The 12495-nt window shown below is 43.4% G+C and overlaps 1 protein-coding gene across 1 annotated transcript in view; it reads left to right on the plus strand.

Annotated features, from left to right (window-relative positions):
- The window catches only part of LOC115585697 (uncharacterized), a 510933-nt gene that overhangs the window by 52108 nt on the left and 446330 nt on the right, over window positions 1-12495 (plus strand). The window lies entirely within an intron of this gene.

Raw genomic sequence — 12495 nt, forward strand, 5'->3', positions numbered from 1 at the left:
GCCTTTTGGTCTCATAAATCTGAGACACCACGATGGTCCAACTCTAAAATCTTCAATCTTCTTTTCGGTGGCGATTGATTTGGCTTTCAGTCAGATCTGCACGGTGGAAACACCTCGGCCGTCTGCTCTCTGTGTGTTCACCCAGTCTTCAAGAATGTTTTCAAGTTTAGGCCATCTGCTTTTATTACTCTGAAAGCTTTTGACGTCTTTTTGCATTGAGTCAGTTCTTCATGCTGCCGTCTCCAACGTCTCTCACCATCGATTCATCGATGTCAAGCTTACCTGCAGCAGCTCTATTTCCTTCTTTGACAGCCAGATCGATTGCCTTTAACTTAACTTAAAGCTGCATCATATGCATTTCATTTTTTTTTTTTTTTTAAAGATCTTTTTAGGCATAGACACCTTTATTTAAACAGTGGATAGATTATGAAATGGGGGGGACATGCAGCAAAGATGATGTGTGCATGATGCGAAAAATGACTGTTCAAAACACAATCAAGCTAGCGTCTTCCTAAGCACATTATCTCTTCCACCTGTCTGTCTCACTCTTGTGCTTCCTGCTAGAGCGCCCCCTGGAGGCCGTTAGCCAGTAAAAATCTATAGATCAGCCGCATCATATTATAGGCCGCAGGGTGCAAAGCGTGGGGAAACAGTAGCGGCTTATAGTCCGGAAATTACGGTAAATGTAATTTAAGTGTTCATCTGAACACAGAAATGTGATGTTTCTACAGTCTCACGTTGTTGTTCGGTTGTCACTGCAGGGCTGAGTGTCGTCTCATCACAGGTCCGTCGTCAGTACCATTTTGTTTATGACCAGAAGAACATGCCTGAAGCTCAGAAGTACTGCAGAGAAAAATACACTGACCTGGCAACTATAGACAACATGGAGGACATGAAGATGCTGAACGACACAGTAGATAGAAGCAAAGCGTCTAAAGTGAGTTCACTGATGTCTTTCTTTAATCTCAAAGCCATTTTCAACAATCATGTAAATGACTCGCAGGTTGAAAGTTTTGCACTTCCACATTGGTGTAAAGTCAGTAGATACATTTGAAGTAACATTTTGAGGTTCTGTACTTGTACTTGAGTATTTCCCTTTAATGCCTCTCTGTACTTCTACTCCACTACTTCTCAGAAGTTTGTTTGTCCCAGCAACGACAGAATATTGCAGAACAAAAACCAATAGCAAAAATAAATAATATAATTAGAAAGGGAAGAAATAGAATAGACGTATATACATATTTACTTGATATAGTGCAAAATTAACAACACATTTTTCTACATGCATTTTAAATAAAATAATACATATGGGTGCTAAGGAAATTGACCAGATAGTGCAAAAACAAATCAGTTTGTACAGACTTATTGCACAGTGCAGAGTACAGGGTAAGGTCTATATGGCTGCTGGCTGTACAGTCTGACAGCAGCAGGTAGGAAGGACCTGTGATACCTCTCCTTCACACACTTTGGGTGTATCAGTCTGCTGCTGAAGGAGCTGCCCAGTGCTGTGAGAGTGACCTGCAGGTTGGACTCCTGCACCAGCAGTGATGACAGCTTGTTCATCATCCTGCTCTCTCCATCCCCCTGCACTGAGTCAAGAGGGCATCCCAGGGTGGAGCTGGCCTTCCTGATAAGTTTATCAAGTCTCCTCCTGTCTGCTGCAGAGATGCTGCTGCTCCAACAGACTACTCCACAGAAAATGGGTGATGCCACCACAGAGTCATACAGAGCAGATTGCATTCTGGCCCGTGAAAATCCTCTGAATCAATTCATGCAAGCAGTGGTCCCCGACCACCTGCTGTCCCTCGCTGGACGCCTCTCGATCCCCGCCTCCAGCAGCTGGAAGCGCCTCGCCCGTTACCGCGCTCGAGGGTTGGAGGGTGATGCGCCGCATAAACACCGTCGAAGCTGCAGAGGCGGGTAGCCGATGTCTCACGCACCGCTCTTTCGGAGACTGTAAACTCCCAGCGCAGCCGGTCTCACCCTGGCCGCTGCACCGTGCGCCTGCGGGTAGCACTCTCCTCCGGGGAAAGAGAGGGCGGTCAGTGTCAACGTTTTATCCCCTGGCATCTTGCCGGAGGAGGGAGGGACCGCGGTTATGTATGTTTATGTCAGACAAAAATGTACCATGCAGTCCCAGAAAAAATGGCACTTTCTCAGCTTACTTTTTGAATTTGAAAATTATCAACAGGTACTCTAATGAATTATTTGTTTATTACTACTTATTACTGAATCGATATCGAAGCAGTTAAATCAATATTGAATCAAATTGAATCGAATTATGAGGTTCTTAACAATACCCAGCCCTAATAGAAGAGGTGGGTAGTGATGGAAAGCCCTTTGGGAGCTGGTGCTACTGTAATATTGGCTCACATTGAGTTTGTTTATGCCATGTCTGAATGTTGTCCATTTATTTCCTCAAAATTCACCTGAGCTTCCTCAGCAGATACAGTCTGCTCTGACCTTTCTTATATGTAGCTGCAGTGTGATCAGTCGAGTCCAGTTTGTTGTTCAGGTGAACTCCCAGGGACTTGTAAGATGTCACCATCTCAATGTCTGTTCCCTGGATGTTCACCTGTGTGCAGGGTTGTCTGTGCCTGTGGAAATCCACCACCAGCTCTTTGGTCTTCCCGGCGTTGAGCTGTAGGTGGTTCTGCTGGCACCAGTCCACAAAGTCCAAAGACATAAGGTCTCTGTAGGCTCCGTCGTCCCTGATGAGGTTGACGATAGCAGAGTCATCAGAGAACTTTTGCAGATGGCAGTGAGGTGATTGGTGGTAGAAGTCTGCGGTGTACAGGGTGAACAGGAAAGGGGACAGGACTGTTCCCTGTGGGGCCCCTGTACTGCAGATTACTGTGTCCGACACGTAGTCCCGAGTCCTCACATACTGTGGCCGGTCAGTGAGGTAATCCAGGATGTGAGGTGTTGGTTCACCCCTGTGAGCTCCAGCTTGTCCCCCAGTTGTGCAGGCTGTATAGTGTTGAAAACACTGGAGAAATCAAAGAACATGATCCTCACAGTGCTTCCAGGCTTCTCCAGGTGAGACAGTGATCTGTCCAGGAGGAAGATGATGGCGTCGTCCACTCCGATGCCAGGTTGATACGCAAACTGGAGCGGGTCCATGAAAGGACCCACCAGAGGGCAGAGATGGACGAGGACCAGCCGCTCCAGGGTCTTGCCCGTCCTTTTGGCGGCTCGAGAGCAACTGGTCTCTAGCTGTTAAAGTCTTTTGGGTGAGGGATCTTTGGTACAGGTACCACGCAGGAGGTCTCCCACTTTCTTGTCAAGCCTATTGAAGAATAGGTTTGTGTCGTTCACCCACGTCTGATCCCCCGCAGCCTGGGATTCTGGAGTCCTCTGCCCTGAGATTGTTTTAAGGCTTTTCCAGACTCCACTGATGTTTCTCTGCTGCAGCTGGTTCTCCATCTTCCTCCTGTAGCTGTTCTTCCCCTCTCTGATCTTCCTCCTCAGCTCCTTCTGCACAGCCTCCAGCTCCTCCTTGTTACCTGACCTAAAGGCCCTCTTTTTCTCCTTAAGAAGGGCCTTTGTTAGGGTTAATCCAGGGTTTGCTGTTAGAAAAACTGTGCGGGTTTCCACTGGTTGCCTGTTTACAAGGGACAGGCAGGAGATGCACCAGGTTGTGGTCAGATCTTCCCAGGGGAGGGAGGGGGGATGAGTTGTATGCCTCCTTGCTGTTGGCATACAATAAGTCAGGTGTTTTATTGTCTCTGGTGTGGCAGGTGACATACTGTGTGAATGTAGGCAGGGTGGAGGACAGAGAGGCATGACTGAAGTCCCCAGAGATGAGGAAGAGGGCCTGTGGGTGCTGTGTCTGCAGTGAGCTTGTGACTGAGTGGAGGACGTCACAAGCTGCATCAGAGTTAGCAGAGGTGGGGGTGTACACAGCGAGTACAATCACCTGTGTGAACTCCCTCAGGAGGTAGTATGACCTCATGCTAACAGCTAAAAGTTCGATATCCTTACTACAGACCTGGGCCCGTATTCACAAAGACTTTTATCTTAACGTTAGGAGTACTCCTAAATCGGACTAAAAGTTTTTATGTAGGAGTCGTTTCTTAAAAGTAAGTCACAAAGCCGCTGAGACCTACTTTTAGTGATGAAAACAGTGAACTCCTAAACTAGAAGTAACTCTCTGTTGCTATGGATGACGTCATTTTATAAGGACGCACTTGGTTGTTGAGTGACAGGGCAGCCCATTGAAAAGTCATTTAGGCTACACAATGCATGAAGTGAAAATAAGGAAGTAGCCTACAAGCCCATGACAAAGCCTATGAAAAGATATTGGATAAAGAAATGTATTTATGGCGCGCAGGTGGTTGAGTGGTTAGAGCGCATGCCACATATGCAGCTGACCCCTGTTCGATTCCTGTCTTTTGCTGCATGTCATATCCCCCTCTCTCCCATATTTCCTATCCGTCTACTGCTTAATAAAAGGTGTCTATGCCAGAAAAAATCTTAAAAAAAAAAAAAGAAATGTATTTATGAGGAGGATTAAGTGTAAGAATTAGAAGATTGCGATGAAAAAGTGAATTACTCGAAAAGCTGCGTCGAACCACTCTCTATTAAAATTCGGGAATCGTGTGTTGATGCAGGCCATTTTGCAACAATGTCCAGTATATTGTAACGTGTGTCAAAGACAATTTGTGTATTGATGGAAGGCAACTTTTTCCGATTGACAAAAGCCCTATTCGTACGGGACTAGTATAACCTGGGGACCTCCAGTAATTTGTAATAATTGCGGAGGTCGTCTGTGATCTTAATCCCGTAAGTAAAACTTCTACCACAAATGACCTACCATATTTCGCCAAACACAGACGTCATGTGATAATATTAGTCCCGTTCGAATCGGCATCTCTGTGATTTGGGGTCGTTTTTTGTTTTTCTTAAGGTTTTTTGTGTTTTCCACACCTTTTTCCCGGTCGAGAATTATGGAGGCTGCGTTGGGAATTATAAATGAAAGTTTTGACAGCATTTTGGGTGCAAATTCAGGAGGCTCATCAGAAGAGCAAAATCTCGAAAGATGATTAGATGGATTACATGCATGGCAGCATGCGGTAAGGAACATTCTTCCATCTTTCAATGGGATCACCAGTTATTTTATTAAAAATATCCATATCTAACAGTTGTGCTGCTCCAGTAAGGGCTGCGGTGTGATCGACCCGGGGGATAATGTCAGTAAATTCGAGTTAAAACACAGACTTCGATTATGCCGTGCGAATGCGCCGCACGAAACACGGACGTGGTGGGATAATTTCTAAATCACTTGAGGTCTCCAGGTAATACTAGTCCCGTGCGAAGAGCTGCATTTTCCCCGTAGCCAAATACCAGAGTGTTGCCAAACATTTTAACTGTGGCGTCATTGGATTGTTTCAGTTTATTGGGAACGTTATTGCGTCACTCACCAACTCAACCACAACTTCAGTCCCTTCACGGTCCATCCGACATCGTTTTAATAATTCCCTGTTATTTAGCGTGTCCAAAACATTCGGCTGTGACCAGGTCTTAGCGAGTTAGGAGTCCTCTGGACTACTTCTAAGGTCTCCCAGACTTAGCTGCTACTTTTAGACCTGAAATGTTTTGTGAATAACTCAATTTCAAAAACTAGGAGTCCTAAAGTTACGACTGACACGCCCATTATTTTTAGGAGTTGCTCCTAAATTCGCCTGTTAGGAGCTACTTTTAGCCTTAAGATTCTTTGTGAATACGGGCCCTGTTCTTTAACAGTAGCCCACATTTGCTCCAAGGTAAGGGGGGGGCAATGAACCAAAGTTCAAATCAAAATGCAAAATGCAAAATCCAAAATCCAAAAACACATACCAGAAGGAACAGGGAACCGACAGGAGCAGGCATGACCAGGGGCAGACGAACCAAACGGAAGACATACAATGACCGGACAGGGAGTGGAGGAAACACACAGACTAAATACACAGACACTGATTACCAGACGAGGAACAGGTGAGGAGAGAGAGGAGGGAGGAAGCCAGGTGGGTTAACGAAGGGGAGGAGCATAGAGGAGCAGACCAGGAGGGAACAAGGCAGACAGACAGAGGGAGACAGAGGGCAGACCACAGGAAAAGAACAGGGAACTTAAGGCACATGAGGCATGAAAACTCAAACAAAACACAACACCAAATCCGCAATCGTGACAAGGAGGATGGGTCTGTAGCGTATCCTGCTGCTACGGCGAACAGCTCCGGAATGGCACCCGCGCCGCCGCCTCCTCCTCCTCCTCCTCCTCAGCTCACGGGGGACTTCAGGCCGCTCACGTGGCGGCGCTACTGAGGGCCAACAGCTGATCCCTACAGTAAACAATAGGGCTGCGGACAGGCTCCCGGACATGGCGAGAACGTTGAAACTGAAGTATAAAGACCAGAACGAAAAAAGCGAGTCTGGTCTCCACACTGCCCAAAGAGAGAGCTCCAAAGAAAAGTAATAAAGAACAGTTAAAAAGTACAAAAAGAAATATAAAAAGAGGAAAAAGCTCAAAAGTGAGCGAGAGCTGCTGTAACAGGCTGTTATAATTATAATTATGCTTTTTTTAAATTAATATTTAATATAAATAAAAAAGCCTGTTGATTTGTGTCACTCAGACTGCTGAAGCCTCAGATTAACTTTTGAGTGTATGTTGTGTTGCTGTGTAATAAATGTGAGGCTAAAGAAACAAAAGTTAAAACATTGCTTTCAGTTATTCTGGATCGGGCTGTATGATGACGTGAACAGCTGGAGGTGGTCACTGTCAGACACCAGCTTCTACAGAGACGGGGAGACCGAGTTCAGACTGTGGGCGTCTGGACAACCAAGCAACTTTAACAGTAGAGAGCACTGCACACAGATGTATAGTGATGGACGATGGAACGACGATGATTGTAAATATGCTTTTAGGTCGGTCTGCATGGATGTCAGAGGTGAGAATATTACGTAGTGAAGTGATTTGTAGTGTTTTTTTCTTTCTGCTGGTGACCTCGAACACAAAGCTCTGTCTGCTGGAGCTTCTTGTCATGTTTCACATGTTCATGTGTTGTTAGTTCCACCAGAGAAACATTTCCCCACTAAACTTCTCACATGGTGACGTCCAAAGAAGTCCAATGATCCGATGTTTTATGGAAAAGCAAATATTGGAGGAAAGTTAAAGAAAAGCAAAGTTGAAAACAGATTTGTGTATCAGAAGGTTTTTCTTTTCTTTCCTCTCCCATCAACCATGTGACGACCCCTCAGATGTATCTGGTGACCCTTCAGAGGGCCGTATGTTTGTGTTTCATACATCTGAGAACAGATTCACATGTAGGAAACAGAATGTGTGAATCTATTAGATGTAGATTTTAAGGATGTGATTATTAATGTGGAGAGACGGTGAAGAAATACTCAGTAACATTTATTAAGATGATCATGTCTTCCATTTTTATTTGACAAAGTCATTAATTCAGTGGATTTATAATGCTGTGAATTCTGCCACAGACACCACATGGATGGTAAACTGTATGTTATAGTACCTCTGCACAGCACTGTGCTCTGTTTTCAGGGCTGAATGTGACTTTCGTCCTCATCACGACTCCCAAGACCTGGACTGAGGCCCAGAGCTACTGCAGAGAACACCACACAGACCTGGCCAGTGTGAGGAACATGACAGAGAACCAGAAGGTAATGGACCTGGTACCTGCAGGACAAAAGGCCTGGATCGGCCTTTTCAGAGACTCCTGGAAGTGGTCGGATGGAAGTAACTCCTCATTTAGGTACTGGGCTGAAGGTCAACCTAATAACTATGGTGGGAATCAGGATTGTGTGGTGGCAGGCTTGGGCATCGATGGAAAATGGTGGGACGATCCCTGCGGCCAGACCAGACCGATCCTTTGCTACAGCCTACGTGAGTGTTAACTGTTGAGGAACTAGTATTTATATTTGTATTTTGGTTTAATTTAGCATCAAATCAATGATAATGTAACAAAAACAACACAAAACATAAAGTTATGGAAAGAAAATAAAATGTAAACACTCCTGATGTTTATCATTGACATGAAATTATTAGTAAAGTTATCAAACAGACGCCACAGATGGAGGATAGAAGCACAGTTTCACTGTCAGTGTTCAAACTGATGAATGTCAATATTCATATGAACATATTTTCTTCACAGTCGCTATGACTACAAAGCAAGTGATCAAAGTGCGTCTGGAGAGAAAGGACTCCTCTCTGGATCTCAACGACCCGGCTGTGATGGAACAAATGTTGAAGGAGGTAAATCATGTTGGACCTTTCTAATTTTATACACAAACAGAACAAATTCAAATAAATCAGACTTTATTGATCCCCCGAGGGAAAACTGAGCAGAACAAGAAACAGTGTGAAGAGGCAGGAAACAGATCAACATGACATGAGCTGAGCATCGTGTAGGAAGCTGTGCACGTACATATGTGCAGGATTAAAGAGTGTCGTCGTGCCACTCTGCAGGCCGACTGAGGCAGAACTGTGACTCGTTCAGAGTCGACGCTCAGCACAAACTTTACTATCAGTTTTAGAAAAGCCAGAGCCTTTACAACAGAAGAGAGAGGAGGAGAAAGTCAGAAAGGACAACAGGCCAACAGGTCGACGCCATCTTAGGGAACTAAACATGTCAATGTATAAATGTGATGCAGAGCTCCTAAAATAGAGGAAGATATAAAGAAGAATGCAGAATGTAATATCTCTATGTGAGTGATGATGCTGAGGAGTTTTTATCAGGTCCAACAGAGGCTGAAGGACCAGGGGGTGAAAGGAGACGTCAAACTGAGCTGGAGGAAGCAGGCAGATGGAAAGGTCTTCCACGAGGAGGAGGAGGAGACAAAGAAGAAGAAGAAGACCCGTCGCAAGAGGGACGAGATTTAAAGGGGCACTACGTAGTTTTGGAGAAGAAATTCAAACTCATAATTTTAATATTTACAATATTAATGAGGAAATATTACAAACATCAGTGAATCAACGAGCTGTTCTCAGAGGAGAAGAAGGTCCCAGAACACTGTTTGAAGCTAGAGAGGTGGCAGGGTCCGCCACATATAAACAGAGTAAAACAGTATAAACTGTGTTTTCCTTTAAGGTCAGTTTGTTTATTCAGTCATGAAAACAAAGAGTGTTTGTTTAGTTTGTTGAGGCAGAAAAAAAATCAGCCAATGAAGATCTTTCTCTGCTCATTAACATTTCTTCACCAAAACTACAGAATGCTCCTTTAATGTAGAATTTCTGTGATTGTTCCTCCAAGTCCTCATGTAATGTGTCAGAATAGACCTGCAACATGTGGATGAATTGATCAGTCACATGAACTATTTTGATCTTCAGTTAATCCTTTTGGTTATTTGTCAGCTAAACAAACCAAATATTCTCTGGTTCTAGCTTCTTAAATGTGACCATCTGATGTTTTCTTTTCATATATGATCATAAACTTAATATCTTTGTGTTTCAGACTGTTGGTCCATTATAACAAGACATTTAAAGTGATCTCATTGGGCTGTGGGAACTTATAACAGACTTTATTCACTCTATGAAATACTGTAATTAGATAAAATACTGTGTGATCAAATAAAATACTGTGTGATCAGATAAAATACTGTGTGATTAGTTAAAATACTGTGTGATCAGATAAAATACTGTGTGATCAAATAAAATACTGTGTGATCAGATAAAATACTGTGTGATCAGATAAAATACTGTGTGATTAGATAAATGTCTGCAGGTTAGATAAGATGAGAATCGACTGGAGGAAACTGCAGTGAAGAAAACATTAAAAAGATGAACTTTAATGTTTGAAGAATCTTTAAATGTGTTTCCATGAGAAAAGAAAGTCTTTGTTCATTTCAGAGTGATATTCAGCAGCTCACCTTTCAGTCTATGGAGCCAATCTGTGTGTATTTACAGCAGCAGCCTCTGGTTGGTTGATTCAGAATGACTCTGATGTTGTTGCTCCAGCTAACAGGAGCTAACTGGCTAAATTAGCACTGGTTCAGTTTGCTAGTTGAAGTGAGGCGGCACATGTGATTGGCTGATAGATGACGGGGGCGGTGACATCACCACTGTCAACGAAATGTGAAAAATGACAGAATGAAATAAAGTGTGTCCTTATAAAAAGTGTGAAATTAAATAAAGTGTGGTTTGAGAAAATGTCAGGAACAATTCAGAGTTTTTTTAAAGTCTCTTATGAAATGAAAATAATATCCAGTTTCTGTTTTTATTAACTTAAAGGTCCCATATTATGCAAAATACACCTTAGAGCGGTTTTCTATCAATAATATGCATCCCCGGCCTGTCTACAACCCCCCCGGTATGAAAAAAGTTCATCCTCTCCCTTTTTTGCTTTCTCCGCCTTTAGAAAATGTGTGCTTATACAGGCCAGTTGAAGATAGTGACATCACCGACAGATTAGACGCGTCCCCCTAGGTTGGTGGCACCGCCCCAGGTGAAGGTTTGCCACACCCGAAGGAATTATCTAAACGGCGACATTTTTCTCCGCTCGGTTAGAAAATGGCGAATTTACAGGTGCTGCGGTTCGTGTTAGCTTGTATGTGTGTGCTAACCACTTTACATCGGACTGCTTCAGTAACGAGAGTCAATACATAGCTGGCTTTGCCTCGACACTGACCCTCGTAAAAGGATCAGTCCCAACCATACTGGACCCAGCAACTGCACCCGAGCCAGCGATAAGTGTCGCCGCGGTTTGATAGCATTTACAGTTGCCGACGAGTATGGTGAAGTCAGCTTGAAACTGGCTAAATAGTTAGCTCCGCTTCGGTCCGCTATGCAATGGCGTTTGAAACGAGTTTAATGTTAATAAAATTACGAGGGAGCTTTGTTGTCACAGTAGAAAGTCTGGAAACATGTGCAGACGGAGACACAGACGATGCGAACAGTGTCCAAGAGTTTGGAGACTGTGTTGGAGACAAACCCAGCTTTCGCTAGCTGTTAGCCATTAGCTACATGGCAGTAGCTGTAACAACACATACAAACAAACTAATATTATTTAGCCACACTAACCATTCTGAAACGTCCTGCTGCAGCTGCAGAGTCTGTACTTCTTCCGGAGCCTCTCCCTCTGGGTCCAATTCTGGGTTGAACAAAAAAATCTCCGCGAGCCATAGTGTTACATCCACCGTAAACATTGGGGCATGCTCCCGTTAGCATAAAGGGCTTCCCCTCCCTGAGAGTGACGTAGCAGGCGAGGCTCCCCAAGTAGGCGTTGACAGACGCAGCTCATTAGCATTTAAAGGTGCAGGCACAGAAACAGAGTGCTGTGAACAGACCTCAGCAGAGCGACTTTTAGACAGCTGGAGTTCAGGACCACGGATGTGTTTGGGTCAATACATATCGAATACAGAGTTGTTGGACCTCTGACAGCTGTGTGAAATTGATGAAAAACAGTATAATATGGGACCTTTAATGATGAATTAACATTTCATAATGAGTTGAGCTCAATCATTTCTTCACTTATTAAATTGGGTTCATTGATGAACATATTCACCTCCCATAACAGCCTCTGTGATCTGCAGCCTCTTCTAGATTTACAGTCTGCACAGGTGGAATGTAACTGAGTACATTTACTCAACTACTTTACTTGAGTACAAATTAGAGGTACTTAACAGGGTTCGTACGGGTGCTTGAAATCCTTGAAAGTGCTTGAATTTCAATGTCGTGTTTTCATGGTCTGAAAAGTGCTTGGATTTTAGTTTAAGTGCTTGAAAGTGCTTGACATTATAACTCTGTGTCTTGGCAACATTGGGATCAGACTGGATACTTTTCTTATTACAAGGAGAAATAAAATCAGTGTGTGTATCATCACACATGCAGCCTGGTAGCAATAGAGAAGGATGGCTGAGGAGAAGGTGAATTTGATGCAATTTGGACTGATGACATGTTCAATATTAATAAACTTTGATGAATAAGCGAAAAGCTTATAAAAGTTTATGTCAAAAAAGAAAATTACAGGCTGCTCTCAGGTCTTTCTTTGTCCCGGTGCAAGTGTACCTGAAGAACGCCAAGTGGCTTCCCTTTTTTTGGATAAAACTTTGTGTTCTATTTTAATTTCCAAAGTTTTTGCTATCATGAAACATCATTTTAGATGTTTACAGCATAATACAATGTACATAATTGTGATAAAAAGTGAAAAAAATAATCATGAGTATATATATTCCTGTAGATATGTATTTTACCCCAGCGATAAGGTGCTGGAAAATTGTGTAAATGACCCTTAAAAGTGCTTGAAAAGTGCTTGAATTTGACCTTGAAAAATGTGTACGAACCCTGATTTAATTTGAGTCTTTGCATGTTATGCTACTTTACATTTGTACTCCACTACATCTCAGAAGCAAATACTATCAGCTTTATTTACAAGTTACTTTGCATATTACACACCTGGAAACCTCGTATCTCCAGATGTGCTGCAGGTGAATGTTTGTGATGAACTGAAGGATGAAGTGTTCCTTCATGTGTTCACAGAATTCTCCTCCTTCTTAAACTAC

This window comes from Sparus aurata, chromosome 7, assembly GCF_900880675.1.
Source record: "Sparus aurata chromosome 7, fSpaAur1.1, whole genome shotgun sequence".
NCBI lineage: Eukaryota > Metazoa > Chordata > Actinopteri > Spariformes > Sparidae > Sparus > Sparus aurata.